This window comes from Diceros bicornis, assembly GCF_020826845.1.
Source record: "Diceros bicornis minor isolate mBicDic1 chromosome 21 unlocalized genomic scaffold, mDicBic1.mat.cur SUPER_21_unloc_1, whole genome shotgun sequence".
NCBI lineage: Eukaryota > Metazoa > Chordata > Mammalia > Perissodactyla > Rhinocerotidae > Diceros > Diceros bicornis.
In genome coordinates, this window is record NW_026690885.1 from 4799086 (window position 1) to 4817395 (window position 18310).

An 18310-nucleotide genomic window follows, 5' to 3' on the forward strand; every position below is an offset into this window, starting at 1 on the left:
GCATGCTGGGGTTGGGGTTGGCCTCTGTCTGCTGCCACACAGGGACACGCAGGAGGGAGGCCCTCGGGGTTAGGGCGCATGAGAGGCTCATCCAAGGTTAGAGACCTCCCAAGTCTGACGGCAAAAGACCGCTTCATGACGGGCGGAGCTGGCAAGGGGAGGTTAGCAGGGAGCCCCGGCAGCAGTCCAGAGCCTTGGGTGGGCACCACACGGAGAGGTTCCAGTCCTCCCTCTGGCACTGACTTGGGGCAGTAAGTTATGCGTCCTCTCTGAGCCTCAGTTTACTCCTTTATGAAATGGGCGAACAACAGCGTCAGCCTTTAGGGGCCACTCTGAGGGTCCAGAGAGATAGGATGGCGCAGCCCGTGGCATTCGGTGACACCCACTATAATAATCATGATAAAAACGTCCACTCCTTCTGCTACTATAACTGTGCTGTTCCCAAGGCGCCGGAGTTTGCCTCCGGACATGTGGAAACAGAATCCCAAAGTGTAAACATGCACCTGAAGTCCGGGGTAGCCACGGGCCTCGATCCCAGGAAGGGGATGGAGGGATTCTACAGTTCCCCGCCCCGGGCAGCGTCACCTAGCAGCAGCGACCCCAAGGGACCCCCCGGTCTGTCACCCTCGACTCCGGCTCCTTACCGTGTGCGCCCCGCGCATTTGGCTGTCCGTGGCCGCCCGGACCCAGGGACCCCACTTCTCGGAGGCGACCCAGAGAGGACGTGTGTCCCCTCTCCGGAGCGACCTGGGGTCGGAGAGAGCCAGGCACGGGTCCGAGGCGCGCTACGGAGAGGCGCCCGCGGCAGAGCAGGCACTGGCGCAAGGTTGCTCCAGCCCGGGGCCGGCACGCGGGGCGCGGAGCCGTGAGCCCAGGCGGGCAAAGACCAAGGTCAGCGGCTTCCCGCCCCCAGCGGGACCTGAGTGACCGCCCCGGCCACCCGCCTCCCCACCCGGGAGGGCTCTTGGTCCACAGCTGGGGCTCCATTTTGGCGAGGGATCGCCTCCCCACCGCGCGACTCCCCGCCCACTCCCGGACCCCAGACTCACCCTCTCCGGGGTGCAGGTGGCCCGCGGCGCCCAACAGCAGCGCGGCCACGGCCACCAGCAGCGGCGCGGCGCCGCCCCCCGCCGGCCCCCGGCGCCCATGGCTGGGGTCCCGACGGATCAGAGCGCGCGGCGCCGGCCCGCGAGGGTCGTGCTCCGAGGTGGCCGCCCGAGGGGCGCTGGGGGCGCGTCCTTTTCTTCCACGCCCGCGGCCCTCGGGTCGCAGCCCCCGCCCGGGAGGCTCCTTGAATCAGCCGCCGGAGGGGCGCGCGGCCTCGGCCGCTACAAATCCGGCGGCGCGGCTCGGCGGAGGCGGCCCCGACCCCGGGCTACTGATGCCGTAGAACCACCTGCTTCCTGCTGCCTGGAAGTGGGTTTTAGTGAGGCTGGCTGTGCGGTTCACCCTAATGAAGAACTTTCTAACAGTGAGATCCAAACAAAAACGGAATGGGCTGCCTTATTGGCAGCATTTTCCAAAGTCAGTCCATGATGTAAGGAAGTAAGATAAGTTAGTTCTGTGATTATAGAATTCAGAGTTCGAGAGGGAAAACAAGCATTGTTCACATAGTTTCAGAATAGTCTAATCAGAAATGTAATAGAGACACATGCATGATGCTTTGGGTACCCAGAGAATCAAACTCTGCCTGGGGTGGGGACAGGGAAGCCTTCATAGAGGAGGAGGCACTGGAACTGAGTTTTGAAGATCAAGTAGGAATTTTCCAGGCAGCTAGGGGAGGGAAAGTTGTTCCAAGCAGAAGAAATAGATCACATGAGCTGTATGGATTGGTGGTTAGGAGAGTGTACCCAGGAGCTTGGATCCCAGCTCAAATACTTTGTAGCAACATGACCTTGAGCAGCTACTCAACCTCAGTTTTTTCATCCATAAAATGGATGGTGATAATTTGGGTCACAGGCATTGTTGTAAAGATTATATCAAAGCATGAATGTTAAGAGCTTAGTACCTGCCACACAGCAAGTGCTCAATAAATTGTAAATACTACTAATTCTCTGGAAGGGGAAAGCATTAAAGAGTTCTGGCTGGATGATCTGCACTTAGCACAGTGCCAGGCACATAGGACATTCTTGTCAATGTCGACTCCTGTTATTATTATTCAACATCATGACCCCTTCCATGGTCAAGCCTGACCTTGTCCAGTTCATCCTCATGAGTGCTGCTCTGTGATGCCCTTGTCCTTACTGGGTAGAAACCCACCTGCTCCTTCTCTGGCTTCTGAGATCCCTTAGCAGAGTCTTTAAAAATCCACTCATTCCCAACCCCACTGGCTTACAACAGGGTTTTTCCACCTTGGCATTATTTGTGGACAGATAACTCTCTGTTGTGGGGAGCTGTCCTGTGCACTGTATGAAGTTTAGCAGCACCCCTGGCCTCAACCTACTTGATGCCAGCAGCACTTCCCTCCCACCATCTAGTCAGGAAAACCAAAAATGGCTCCACACATGGCCAAATGTCCCCAGGAAGTAGAATGAGCCTGCTCACACCTTTCAGTCAACTTACAGCCAATCAATCCCCGCAGTCGCCAGTACCCCAGCTGGTAAAGAGCTTCTACTGCAGACTCCTGTCCAGGGCTATTTAAGTGTCCAAATGAACCTGGTCTTGCTCTGTGCACTCACACGTCCTCACCCTGAAAGGAGCTGACACCGACTGAGTGCTGACTGTGTAGCAGTCATCTGGCTGTTTTATGTGCTTAATGCTTTAATCCTCCAGTCCTGGAGATGGATGGTGGAGATGGTTGCACAACAATGCGAATACACTTAATGCCATGGACAGTGCACTCAGAAGTGGTTAAAATGGTAAATTGTGTTATGTATGTTTTATCACAATAAAAGAAAACAGTGCCTGTATGTATTGTTATTTATATGTGGTGTTTTTTTTTTTTTTTGGATAAGATAGAGGTTGAGAGAAGCATAGAGACTTGTCCAGTATCACCCAGCAAGGAAGTAATAGAGCCAAGATTTGAACAAATAGGGATTTGATTTCAAAGTCCCTATTTTTATCTTGGCATTCTACACCCCGCCTCCAAAAAAAAAAAAAAACACTGTAATATATATTTCAGGAGTTTTTACACACTCACACGCACACACTCTGTCCTGTGAGTCCTCAAATTCACCTTTCCTTCCAAGGTGCCCAGAGGGTCCCACTGTTCTTGATGCATCTTTTAAAAAATGCAAAGCCCTGGATATTTGGAATCTCTAACCAGCAGTTCCTCAGAGGCTAGCAATTCTGGTTGTGGTCCCCTAGTGTCATGAGCTTTTGTCAAACTCTTTCCCCCCCAAGACCTCTTTTGGAAAATATGTTTCCACCCACCCAACCTCCCCAACCCCTGCCCTGCCAGTCACACAGCCAGAGCTGGCAGAGTTAGCCATGACTCACTTGAATCCGGGCTGGCTTATCACACTGTGACTCCTAAATCAATACTTCTCATTTGGGTTGAAGAGAAGCCCCTTCAGCAACTTTCCAAGTGTGGTTTTACCTCTTTCTTTCCCCATTTTCATTAAGGATGCCAAAATTTGGGTCTGAGGACCCCTTTGTTGACACTGAGTGACCAGGGTGAAGACACCAGCATTATTTCCCTTCTTGTTGCCAGTAAAACTCTCACATCTCTCCAGGATGGCCAGGCATGAAATGGACCCTTGATCATCTTAATAATCAAATGACATTTTGCAGGACACTGTCATTTATATTATTTATTTAAGCCTCACAATCCATTAGCACAGCTTAAGAATCCACAGCAGAGCTCACTCAATAAACAGTTGTTGAATGAAGATATTCTGCAAGGGAAACACTATTTTGGTTGGAACTAATTTTAATGACAAATTGGCTGAGAGAGTAGATGTGACTTACCTAAAGTCACACAGCTACTAAGAGGGCAGACTAGGATTTGAATTCCTATTTGTCTGATTCCAAATCATAAGTTCTCTCAACACGGGATGTTGCTTCTTTCCTGGAGTTAATGCTCAGCTCTTCTGCCCAGGAGGCCAGAACTGAGAACTCCCCTAGGGGATCACAGTTGTGGATGGCCAGTCCTCAGAAGGTGAGCTGAAGGTGCCCCCAACCCATGATATAAAGTTTGTTCTGGTACCAGCCTCATGACCAAGGTCACGTGCCCATGCCTGGCTGCTTCCAACAGCTTTTATGAAAGGTCAGCATGGGTTGACCTTCAAGATGGATTGAACATCAACATAGATGACTTCCTGCTGTCTAGAGGCCTGGCCTTCTTGGGTTCACAGCGATGAAGACAGACAGGGAAAGAACAAGCACAACTCAGACTCAACTCAGCACGTTTGTGGGAAACAACATGAGCAGTTCTTTGGATTCATCCTGCCATGAATGTCTAGTCTCTCAATCATGCCTAGACGCCCAAGATCTCCGCAAGGCTGGGTTCCAAGGTGTTTCCCCCACTTACCATGGTCTGTGTGTGGAGTGAGGGACCTTTCTCAACACCCCATGAGCATGTCAACCCCCTCATTCCAAGACAGTCTCAGATAAAACCTCCCTGGATTCCAGCATCCTGGGCTTAACCAGTGCTGCCTCTGTCTGTGCAGAGATAGTTGTCATCGCCTGGGTATGGAAGCTCCAGGGAGAGCTGTTGCATCAGAAACCCCTCTGGGTCTACCTTTCTGCTGGAGAGAAAATTGGTTGCAATGGGAGCCTAGAGCCCTTTATGTTTGGATTGTCGCTGGAGGATCACGGAATAACATTTACTCATCTCACAACCACAGAAGGATGAGCAGCACTGATGTGGATAATTGAATGCGACAAACATCCAAGTCTTTTCGTTTAGATCCAATTAGGAAGAGGAGATGAGGGAATCCATTATTGCAAATGGACCCATGCTCAAAAACAAAACCAATTCTGATGTCCAGGAGACCTCTTCTGAGTTAAATAATGAGACAGTGATGGTGGTGGAACAGCTAGGAGGCAGCTTCACTGGCTTGAGACATTTCCTCCTCTTCCATTCTTGAGGAGCCTGCAAGTCTCAGGAGATGCAATGGTCAAGAGATAGATGACTCTAGTGCCCATGAACTTATTATGTGTCTACAACCAGAGCCAAAGGAAAGGGCAGAGACCAGAGAGCCAGGCTATCCTCAACAAAGTTGCCCTCTGCAGAAAGTCACAGGCAAGGCCAAAGCAGAGTGATTTACCCAGAGCTCTGCTCAAACCAAAGCTGAGTCAGACAGGTGGCAACAAGGTGTAACCAAGACAGAAGCAGGAACAAGTGACATATGCTAAGGACTTTATTTATAGTAGTAACTATTAGCAAATTCCTTGTACCATGCCACCACTCTCTACTCCCAAGTGCATGGCAGATGTTAGTCATTGATCTCATTGTTTTCTACCTCTGACCTTAGATGGAGCTTCCCAACCTAGCACACCATACAGCCAGAGCTTACAAATTGGATTTGACATTCATAATGAAATCTTCTTTCCAAGCAGATTCTAGACCAGGACTCAAAGCAGTTGAGATAGTCTGCATGGAGATAAAGAGCTTGTACCAGAAAGTTATTCCACACACTGCTTCCTTTGTTGAGAAAGTCTTGTTCTGGAAGAAATGTCAGTTGAACTAAAGGTTAGTGATGCTGTTGATTGACAGTCCATCCCAAAGTCATTTCCCCCTCAAGGGCCAATAAGAGCTCATGGACCACACTTTGCATAGCACTGCCATAGACCATGAGATCCTGGACAGGAAGTATCCTGCTATTATTCATTTCTGTGTAACTGCTACCCAAGGTACATGGACACTTCAATGTTTGTTGAACAGACAGGGATGGAACAGACAGGAGTTTGGAAAGAGAAATCAGGATATGGAGAATTGGGCAGGGGATCTTGGATCCTCAACACCTAGCATGCTGACTTGCATCAAAGATGGATGGATGGGTGGATGGGCAGGTGGGTGGATGGAAGGGTGTAGGAATGGAAAGAACAAGCCATGATTCAAGTTATTTGTGGCTGAGTCATGTTGTTCTAAGGAACAGATGAAGAAAAATAAAGATGAAAAAGAAATTGTTAGTAGTCTTGGTGTGTGCCTCAAATATTTGTCCTTGCATACCACCTTCATAATTTTGCCATTTCCATGTTCCATCCACACTAACGTTTTCTCAATACAGGTATCTCCTGCTTAATGTCAGTTGTCCACTCCTGAAAAGCAGATGCACACAAAACTGTCTATTGGAACCCTATATTCCATTATTTAAATGGGAAAAGTTGTATTTTACATCAACCCCAAACTCTCAACCAATCTCCTGAAATATAGCTAAAACCAGTGAAACGCTTACGTATCAGTAACAAGCTATCATGCTGGGATATGACATACTTAAAACATTGCTTCCTGTTGACTGAGAAATGAACAGAGCTATTAACAGTGTGAAGTCATATTTCTTTTCCATTGCTTCCTTTTCCAAGATTTTCTTCACTTCTCAACTTTTGGGGGAATCATTGTACAACACTAACCTTTGCTTTTGTCAAAATGTAGACGGTCCTTGAGGGAACAAGTTCATGACAAGCACATAACAGCAGAGAATGACTCACATTGAGTGTGATGTTGTCATAACCTCTCGGCACCAGTAATACCTGAGACGCACACTCTCCTTTGTTACCACTTGGGACACTTTTTCTATACACTGTTTTGTTTAAAGTCTTGTACTTAGCTTGGTGTCAATGTCAACTTTTCCTCTGTAACTATGGGCCAGAAAACATTATATTGAGAGACAGACACATTTTATGAAGTTTGGGCATTAACAAGACATTTTTGCATTCTACTAGGAAAAGTTTAAACAGGGAGATAGTCTGTGGAATATACCTGTGTTTTTCTTTAATCACTCACTTTTAGTTGTTTTTTTAGAATTTACTTAATTTCCTCTTTTATGCTGACAAGTCATCACCATTAGCCTTTGGAAAAGATAAGCGTAAAATGATGGAAATGGCTGAAAAAAAATAACACCAAGTCTTTTCTCAGGGTTTCTAACTTTTTACATGAAAATTTTTAAACCTACAGAAAAGTGGAAGGAACAACCATGTACCCTTAACTAATTGTTACTCTTTTGCCACATGGCTTTCTCGCTTTACATACATATAAACACACAACCACACTCACTTTCACATAACATCAAATTCACAAATTCATGTGACGCAAAATACACCTAACATAAAATTAACCATTTTAAAGTGTATAATTCCATGGTATTTAGTATATTCACAAGGTTGTGCAATCATAACCTTTATCTAGTTCCCAAGATTTTCCATCACCCCAAAGAAGACTCTATATTTATTAAGTAGCTAACTCCCATTATCAATCCCCCGGCATCTGGCAGCCACCTATCTGCCGTCTGTACCCACAGATTTACCTATGGTGGATATTTCATATAAATAGAATCATACAGTATGTGACCTCTTTTGTCTGAATTCTTTTACTTATTATAATGTTTTAGAGGTTCATCCATGTTGTAGCATTGTTGTAGGCTGAGTTATATCTCTTCAAAATTCATATGTTGAAATTTTAACCCCACAGGAGCAGAGAACCCAGCTGTATTTACAGATAGAGTCATTAAAGAGGTAATTATGTGAAAATGAGGTCATTTGGATGGGATCTAATCCAATATGACTCATGACCTTATATGAAGAGAGCAGGGATAATGTAAGCAAAATGGTGGAATGGGAAGCCCCAGACTTCTTTCCCCAACATGGACATACTGATTTAACAATATATAGATTATTTCCCTTTGTGAAATCCAGAGACCAGTTGAACGGCTCCTGCACCTCAACTGAGCATGAGATCAGCTGCATTGAAGCCAGTAGGAAAATACACGACACCATCTCACCATAATTCCTCCCCCATCATAGCACCACACAATCCAGGAGGAAACCCCCAGCTCCCAGATTCTCCCTGAGAAAGGAAGGAAAGCGCTGTACCACACATCCCATATTCTAGCATTTTGAGGGGCTGCCTGAAGGACTGGTTTCTGTCTTGCCTGAGTCTGAGCACTGATGGGAAAGTGGCCCAGGTTGGGAGCCACTGAGAACAAAGGTGATGGTTTAGACTAGTGTGCACTCCCTGGCCATAGACCTTTCCCCATGTCAGCACAAGGCAAGTGAGCTAAAAACCCCCAGTCCTGGCTTCTCCTTGAGGAGGGAAAGAATTGGAGAATTTGTCCAACATTCCAGCCTTTCAGGGGGTTACCCAATGAACTGACATCTATATAAGAGATTCTTCTCTGAGAATCAACCAGTCCCAAAAAGAAAGAAAAAGCTACCACTACGGAATCCCCAAGGAAACAGCCCAGCAAGGTCACCCTAAATAGAAAACCAAGTAAACAGGCTAACACACGTGCATAGAGCTTCCCATCAACTCTTTTACCCAATTAACCAAAAACATGTCATACAAGGGACAGAGACCGAAACAGTAGTTCTGAAAATAAAGGCACTTTGGAGGAAACAGACTTTGAGGGAAGAAGAAATTAAAAAGAAATTCTTAGTAATATTAGAAATATAACTGAATAGAACTCAGAGACATAACTACAAAGATAATAACCATGAAACAAAGGATTTTATCTTTACTTTAAATAACAAAAATTCTTTTAGAATGTTTTTAATGATAGGAGACATGAAAAACTCAATAGAAGTGTTGAAATATAAAATTTAGGAAGATATAACAAAAGAACAAAGAGAAAAATAGTAGAAAAATGATGAATAAGTCAAAGAATCATCACAGATGGCCCAACAAAGAAACAATAGGCATTTCAGATGTATGGAAATATGAGAAGAAAAAAACAGAAAAATTCAAAGAAATAATGCAAGAAAATTTTCCAGAATGGAAGTTGTGAATTTCAAGATTGAAAATTGCTCAGCAGAGTAGACAAAAATAATATATCCTATAAGCTTCCAGAGAGATAAAACACCTTTCCTACAAAACTCAAAAATAAGAATACCCTGGAACTTTTCAACAGGAACAAAAAATACTAGAAGGCAATGGAGTGATCTCTTCAAAATGCTCAAGGAAAATTAATTCCAACCCAGGATTCTATAGCTGGTCAAATAACCATTTAAGTGTGAGAATAGAATAAAGACATCTTTTGGGCCGGCCCCATGGCTTAGTGGTTAAGTGCATGTGCTCTGCTACTGGTGGCCCAGGTTCGGATCCTGGACGTGCACCAACGCACTGCTTCTCCGGCCATGCTGAGGCCACGTCCCACATACAGCAACTAGAAGGATGTGCAACTATGACGTACAACTATCTTCTGGGGCTTTGGGGAAAAAAAAAAGGGAGGAGGATTGACAACAGATGTTCGCTCAGCGCCAGTCTTCCTCAGCAAAAAGAGGAGGATTAGCATGGATGTTAGCTCAAGGCTGATCTTCCTCACACACACACAAAAAAGAATAAAGACATCTTTAGACCTGATGGTATTTTCAAAAAGTGTGTCTCCATTGACTCTTCCTCAGGGAGCACGTGTGCCACCTCAATGGGGCATAAACCTAAAGAGAAAATACAGACTACAGGAAACAGAGGATTCAGCCCGAATGGCATCTCTAGGGTAATGGTGAAGGGGGGTCCTAGGATGGCAGCTGTCAGCTCGTTCAGCCTGAAGCAGTTCAGGAGGCTCCAGCAGAGGTTTCCTCAAGAAAACTAAACTGATAGAAAACTTCGTGTGTTTGAAAGTTTCGAGAGGAGATTTACATAAATGCAGAGAGTTTTGGGTTCCAAAACAAAAAGAAAAGAAGACGACTCAGTCTCTCACCACCACTCCTGCCCGAAACTCACCTGCGGATACCAGCAGCACCTGCAGACACATTTGTGCGAGGACACTCACGGGGGTGGCACTGCTTCCATCATATCTGGAGAGCCCGCCTCACCAAACACACACACTGCCGTGGACTTAAAGTAGAAAGATGATGTCAAATATCCACATACTTGGTCTACAGGCTGGAAAAACAGACCCTAGAGTTGCACAGTGCTATGCATCCTGTTTGCACAAGACAAAGGCGAGAGACACATATCTTCTGTAGGTCCTTTCCCTACCTTGCTCTTAAGTCTGTGGATCCAGGGCCATGAGCAGACCCAGTGAGGGATGCCCATCAGCTCTCCCCATCTCACAATGACGCCTGAGGACACCTCCCTGGGATGTGTCACGCCCTGGTTAGCCCACCAGCACCTTCACTTGAGCAGTGACGAGCTAATTGTCAAGGGATGGAGGTCCCAGGGGACGCCTCTTCTGGCTTCCTCTTTCAACTGCAGAGAATATTAACAGCAGTGGGAATCAGGTGCCCTACATCTAATGTTTGCCCCAGCAGAGCATGAGAAAACAATTATGTTCAGCTCTTAACTGACCACAGGAATGGAGGAGGGAGTATTTGCATGGATGACTGAAAAGTGCCAGACCATCGAATACCCTGGAGAGTTCTGAGTGAGAAGAATGGGAGAAGGAGTCTGTTTTATTTTATTTATTTTTAAGTGGTTATTTATTTTATTTTATATTATTTTATTTTATGTTTTTGTTGAGGAAGATTCACCTTTAGCTAACAACTGTGCCAGTTTTCCTCTATTTTGTATGTGCGTCGCTGCCACAGCATGGCTGATGAGTGGTGTAGCTCCACACCCTGCAACTGAGACTCAACTGCTGAAGCAGAGCATGCTGAACTTAACCAGTAGGCTACAGGGCCAGCTCCCAAGGCATCTGTTTTAAAATGTAGGTTTATTATTATTCAGGTATGGTGAGGCCAAGAGGTCAGAAGATGATTGCCATTGAAAAGACACCCTGTTTCTTACGGTTCCCAAGAGGAGGTGGCACACCATGCCATGGGGGTCACATGGGGAGGCACCAGGGTCAGTCAGGAGGCAGAGGGAAAGAGGGGAAAACGTGGGCAACAGCCTTTATTCTGGTTTCCATGGAAAAAATGGGTGAGGCAGGGTTAGCCGGCTTAGGATTGTCTAGTCTGAATAATTTTGGTGGGCTCTGGGGCACACGGATGTCCCTAGTTGTCTGGCCCCTGGTCCCGGAGTGATCTAGTAAGTGGACAGTGGCCCTGAGTATAAGAGCTCCATGAAGGAGAGGGTTGGGGTGTGGGCTCTGCATTGGTTGGTTTGCACATGACAGGTGCACTCACAGGTGGTTGTTTGCTGTCTCTAGGAATTAGCTAGTCCTGGGAGGAGCAGTCTCTCCCCAAGCAAGTCCCCAAGATGTCAAAGCATCAAAAATACAGAATAAAAAGACACGATTAATGCAACATTCCTGTGTGTTCTCCAGGGTTTGTGGCAAGACTGCTCGAGTAATCAGTGGTTCTCAGCACGGAATACACAGTAGAGTGAGCTGGAAGTTTTTAAAAATGTGATGCTCAGGCCACACCCCAGGTCAAGTGAATCAGCATCGTTGGGGAATGGGGACCTCCACACTAAAGAATGGATGGAGCTGCTCATTTCAGCAGAGCCAGAAGGAGGTGCAGTGTCCTGGAAAAACTGTGATTTCCCCATGTAAAAACACCCCAGATTCAGCAGCACGATCCTCTCAGGGGAGGATCCACAGAGGGCTTCCCATGTGTCCATCGTGTTATTGTTGCTTGTGTTGGGTGGTGGATACACACAGGCACTTGAGATTCTGTGTGTGTGTGTGTGTGTGTGTGTGTGTGTACAGTTGATCGTCATTACTAACAAAGACTATATCTGAGAATTCACCTACTTGCTAAAATTTATTTGCAATCCCCAAATCAATACTGGTGGGATGTCCTAGGCCATTCGCAGACATGCACAGAGCAGTGAAAAATTTGAGTCATCTGCACGCTCCTTCCCAGCTGATGTCAAACAAGGCAAGGCTCTCCCTTCTAGTTTCAGCTCTCAGACCACAAACATGTCATCGTCGTGGTCTATCTAGTGCCATGTGTGTCACGTTTTTGTGCTTTTGTGCCTTCACTGTTTACATTGGCCCCCAGGCATAGTGCTGAGGTGCTGCTGTCTAGTGTTCTTAAGTGCAAGGGGGCTGTGACGTGACTTACAGAGAAAATGCGTGTGTTAGATAAGTTTCGTTCAGGTATGAGTTGTAGCACTGTTGGCCGTGGGTTCAATGTTAATGGATCATTAATACATATTAAATGGGATGTTTTTAAACAGAAACACACACAACACAAAGCTATGTATGGATTAGTTGATCAAAATGCTGTAACTAGAGACTTGCAGGATCCTAATCCAGTAATTCCCAGTTTGGCCACATGCCCAGTTGGGTGAGCAGTGTGGGATAGGTTGCACAGAGACTGAAGAAAAGACCCAAAGATGGTGAGTGAGACACATGGGTTTATTGGGAATTACTTACAGGGAATGTCCAGCAGTGGCCGGCTGGACGGAAGTGTGCACCTGCCCCTGCCCCCGAGAGAAGCTTGCTTAAGCAGGCAGAGGAACAAAGGCTGCGTGCTTGCCGAGGAGGACTGTCCATGTATGACCTGCATTCCAAGGACGAGAGCTCCCCCCAGAGGGCCTCCATGTTCCCTCAGACCATGACGGCCTTTGAGCTAACTGTCCCATGAGAAACAGCTGGGTCGGCCAAGCCCAAGATTGTGATCATCATGAGTGCTGGCATGTAGCCCAGACAAGGGGCCCCAAGGACGCATGGCTCATAAAGGGCACAATAGTTCCCCTACATTCCCCTAGAAGCAATAGTTCAGCGTTCATCGTGACTTTATAGAACACAACTACTGCAATAAATTAAGAGAATCAGCCATTGATCACTTAAGCATTCTTGCCTTAACCCCTGGAGAACAAACAGGGATGCTGTATTAATCTTGGCTTTTTAGTCTGCATTTTTTCCAGCTTTACTGAGATATAATTGACATAATATATGTGTAAGGTTAAGGTGTACAATGAGTTGATTTGATACACTTATATATGGCAAAGTGATTACCACCATCATGCAGCTAACAGCTCCTTCACATCACACATTTCTTTTTTGTGATGAGAATATTGAAGATCTACTCTCTTAGCAACTTCCAAATACACAATACAGTATTGACTATAATCAGGATGCTGTGCTGAGATCCCCAGAACTCATTCATCTTCTAACTGGAAGTTTGTACCCCTTGACCAACATCTCCCCATTTCCCCCACCCCCCCAGCCCCTGGTAACCACCATTCTACTCTCTGTTTCTGAGTTCAGCTATTTTAGATTCCACGTGTAAGTGAGGTCACACATGATTTGTCTTTGTCTGACTTATTTCATTAGTATAATGCCCTCAATGTTCATCCATGTTGTTGCAAATGGCAAGAGTTTCTTCCTTTTCATAGTACAGTAATATTCCATTGCATATATATATATATCACATCATCTTTACCCATTCATCCATTGACGGACACTTGGGTTGTTTCTGCACCTTGGCTATCCTGATTTATTCTGTATTTTTGATGCTTTGACTGTGTGTATGTGTGTAAGTTTTGTAAGCCTGAAATATTTTGTAATTTCAAATTTTGAAATTAAAAATGTATTTAGAAATAAAATAATGAAACCTTGTAGTTCCAGCTTTATTGTGAGTTTTCCTTTCATCTCTCAGATGAAACAAAACTACAAGGCTACAAATTTTTCAAAGTGGAGCAACAACAGCATCAACCTCACCTGGAAGCTTGTTAGAAATGCAGATTCTCAGGCCCCACCCTGGACCTGCTGAATCAGAATCTTTGGGCAGGACCAGAACTCTGTGTTTTAACAAGCCCTCCTGCAGATTCTCATACACCTTTAAGCAAGAGGACCCGCTGGTCTGAGAGAACTGCCTCACAAGCCAGACTCACTGTCCACGTTTCAGATGATCAGGGGGAATGAAGAATTTAAGAATTTTGAAGACCCAGATCTGTAGATCTCCAATTGCCGCACATTAAGTTCTTCTGGGAGCTTTTAAAAATCACTGATGCTTGCTCTCCATCTGCAGAGATTCCGATTCAATCGGTCTGGGGTGCAGCCAGGATCTGGGGATTTGTTTAAGTTCCCCTGGTGATTCTAATTTGCAACCAAGGTTGAGAACTCCTGACCAAGAGAACAAAGTGGCAGCAGGGGAAAGGAAGAGAAGCTGGTGGTCTTGGGCGCCCCCTGCCGGCGGGAAGCTGTACATGTCGGCTCCCAGCACCCTCAGGCAGGCGGATAGAAATGCCGGCCCACGTGGGCTTTGTAGGAGTTCGCTGCAGGTATCTGAAGTCTGGTTGATATGTGTCCACGAAATGCCCTTTCAATGGAAATGCCTATTTAAATCCATTTAATCCTATATAATTCCATTTCAAAGCTGTTGTTTGAATGTTTCCAGTTGTCATTTGCTCACACACACCCACATACAGAATACATTACCTGTAATTTACGTAACAAACCCTCATATAGCACTTACTATGTGCCATTCACGGACCTTAACCCTGCACAAATAACTCGTCCCTCCCCATACCCGCCCTTTGACGTCAGTACTATTATTACGCACAATTTGCTAATGGGGAAGATGAGGCACAGAGAGAATAGTAGTTTGTCTCAGCCATGAAGTGGAGGGGCTGGGGTTTAAACCCAGCAGCTGGCTCCAGATTTGTGGTCTTAACAACATCACGGCATTGCTGCCTCTAATCATGACGGTCTCTGCCCTGTTTGCTGTGGTATCCCAGGATTTAGCATCTGTTATGTGCCAGACACAATATCCCCTCAGCGAGTCCCAACCTCCACTTCCACTGTTTGGGATGGATCTGAGACCTCACAGTTTCCTGGACCCAGTCACTGCAGTATCTCAGAGATCTGGGTTCAAACCCTGCTCCTGCACTGTTCCAGCTGTGTGACTTTGGGCAAGTCACTTCACCTCTCTGAGCCTCTATTTTCCCATCAGAAAAAGTGGCCATAGTACCCATTTTTAAGTCATCACAATGCCCCATTCCAAGCTGTCATCTAACACCCCTTTCACTTGCCATGAGGATTCTTTAAAGGGAAAAAAATGTTTATTATTGTCTTAAGTGGCTGTAATGTAAATTCACCACAATACTCTTTCATAGGGTCAAGGGTCCATCCTGCAGATGTGCTGAACAAGGTGGAGAAATGGGAGACACCTCCCCGTCCACACACAGCTGTATCACTATCGGCACTAAAGGCTGGGCCCTCAACAGAGTCTGTTCAATTCTTAATGGAATAATCCATCTGAACTAAATGTGTCCTTTTAATGTGCTGATGCTCAAAGCTCTATTATAACCCCACACTCATTAGGATAGCTGTAACTTTTTTAAAAACCAGAAAATAACAAGTGTTGACAAGGATGTGGAGTCAGTGAAATCCTCTACAGGGCTAGTGGGAATGTAAAATGGTGTTGCAGCTATGAAAATAGTATGATGGTCCCCCCAAAATTAGAAACAGAACTACTATATGATCCAGCATTCCCACTTCTGTGTGTATACCCAAGAGAACTGAAAGCAAGGTCCCAAAGAGATATCTGTACACCCATGATCACAGCAGCATCACTCACAATAGCCCAGAGGTGGAGGCAACTCTAGTTTCCAGTGATGGAAGGACGGAGCAACACAATGTGGTATATACTTATAATGGAATAGTAATCAGCCTTAAAAAGGAAGGACATTCTGACACACGCTGGAACATGGATCAACCTTGAGGACATTATGCTCAGTGAAATAAGCCAGTCACAAAAAGACAAGTAAAGTGTGACTCACTTATAGGAGGTCCCTAGAGGAGTCAGACTCACAGAGACAGAAAGTAGGATGGTGGGGGCCAGGGGCTGAAGGAGCTGTTCTTTAATAGGTTTAGAGTTTCAGTTTTGTGAGATGAAAAGTTTTGGAGATTGGATGCACAACAATGTGAATGTACTTAACACCACTGGACTGTACACTTAAAATGGGTAAGATGGTAAATTTTGTTATGTTTATTTTACCACAACTAGACTTTTCTTTAAAATTTTGTTAAAAGTTGTGATTTCAATAAACCCTCCAAAGGATAAAGAAAAAAAATCTGATTACATCATCACTATGGCTCTTTTTAAAAACATGAGGGGGAAATCCTTCCAGCCAAAATGCTTATTCTTATTCTTTAACCAAAAACATTTGAAAACAGAACGGCTGCGCACCAAAGCGTTAATCAGGTCAGCTCTGAGCAGGGGCATCGGAAGGTCAGAGGCAGAATCCTACTTTTTTTTTTTTTTGAGAGGAAGATTAGCCATGAGCTAACATCCAATGCCACTCTTCCTCTTTCTGCTGAGGAAGATTGGCCCTGGGCTAACATCCGTGCCCAGCTTTCTCTATTTTATATGGGACGCGGCCACACCATGTCTTGACAAGTGGTGCATCAGTGCACACCTAGGATTGGCACCTGTGAACCCTGGGACCCCAAAACAGAGAGCCTGCACTTAACCACTACACCTCTGGGCCAGCCCCTATTTTTTTTCCCTTACATAAGTTTTAAGTGGTAAGATTATGGGTGACTTCATTTTCTCATGCTGTGTTTTTCAGCCTGTTTTGAATTAAAAAGTAAAAATGACAACCAAGTTTGAATGTGATGGATAAGGCGCTGTTATTTAGTATATTTCTAAAACCACACTAGCTGATCACCTTCTGATGAATATTCTAAGGATTAATATTTTAATATTCTAAGGAGGCATGTGGCCAGCTCTCCCATAGGACGCTGTAAATAACTTCAAGACAAGGCACCAAGAGAAAGATTCCTGGGTCTTACTGGGTTCTGGATCAGGGAGCTGGGTCAGACATGCCTCCTCAGGAACTCTCTATCCTCCTCCTTCTCCAAATTTGGCACTTTCAGGGGAATCCAGAATAGATAAGTGTCCTGGGAGCTTTCTGGGACAAGGAGGGGTCCTATCCCCACCCCTTCATTGTGACGTCTTCTAAAGGGGGCAGAGGGCAGGGTGATGTCACAGACCACTGGCCGGCCCCTCTCCCTCTCTGCCTGTGCCTGCCACAGGCCCGGCCTCACCTTTTCCCCCCACACCTCTGCACCCCAGAGGAAAGGGGTCAGCTTTGCCAAGCAGGCCACCCGGCCACCTGCAGCCATGGATGCAAATCACTCCACCCCCTTGGAGCCCCAGTCCTCTCCAGAGACCCCCAGGTCTGGCCTGACACCCTGCTCAACCCTGGGAAACAAGGCCTGCAGCAGGACACCAGCCCCCAGCACGGTGGGCAACAGGTTGCCACCAAAGACCGGAGCGGTGGTCATCGACACGGGCACAGGCACCTGTAAGGTGGGCTTGGTGGGGCAGGCGAGGCCCACTACACCGTGGCCACCATCGTGGGCTGCCAGCCCCAGAGGCCGGCCCCCACCGGGCAGCAGGCGCTGGAGACTTTCATCGGCGAGGCCGCGCGCGCGCGCCCCGAGCTGACGCTGGTGCAGCCGGTGCGGAGCGGCATCGTGGTGGACTGGAGCGCGGCCGAGCTCATCTGGCGCCACCTGCTGGAGCACGACCTCCGCGTGGCCAGCCAGGACCACCCGCTGCTCTTCTCAGACCCGCCCTTCAGCCCCACCACCAACCATGAGAAGCTGGTGGAGATGGCCTTCGAGTCGCTGCGTTCCCCCGCCATGTACGTGGCTTCCCAGTCCATGCTGTCCGTCTACGCGCATGGGCGGGTCAGCGGGCTGGTGGTGGACACGGGCCACGGGGTCACCTCCACGGTGCGGGTCTTCCAGGGCTACAAGCTGCCCCACGCCACGGAGCGCCTGGACCTGGCGGGCACCCACCTGACGGCCTTCCTGCCGGAGATGCTGCTCGGCTCCGGCGTGCAGCTGGGCCAGCAGGACCTGGACACCGTGGAGGACATTAAGCATCGCTACTGCTACGTGGCGGCGGACTTGCTCCAGGAGCAGGCCCGGCCCGAGCAGGAAGACCGGCAGAGGCTGGAGCTGCCGGACGGGCGGACGGTCACGCTGGGCAAGGAGCTGTTCCAGTGCCCGGAGCTGCTCTTCAGCCCGCCCGCGATCCCAGGGCTGTCGCCCGTGGGCGTCCCCACCATGGCCACACGGGGTTTTCTCAAGGTGCCCCTGGAGGTGCGGGCGGACGTGGCCCAGAACGTGCTGCTCTGCGGGGGCTCCTCGCTCTTCGCGGGGTTCGAGGGCCGCTTCCGCGCGGCGCTGCTGCTTGGTCTGCCCTGCGAGGCCCGCGCGGTGGTGACGGCCCAGCCCAGCAGGAGCTTCTCGGTGTGGATCGGGGGCTCCGTCCTGGCCTCGCTGCGCGCCTTCCAGTCATGCTGGGTCCTGCGGGAGGAGTACGAGGAGCAGGGCCCCCCATCGTGTACCGAAAGTGCTACTGA

General features: G+C 47.4%; 1 pseudogene; it reads left to right on the top strand.

Moving 5' to 3' along the window:
* Positions 1–17058: 17058 nt before the first annotated feature.
* On the top strand, positions 17059–18310 carry LOC131401848 (actin-like protein 9; annotated as a pseudogene).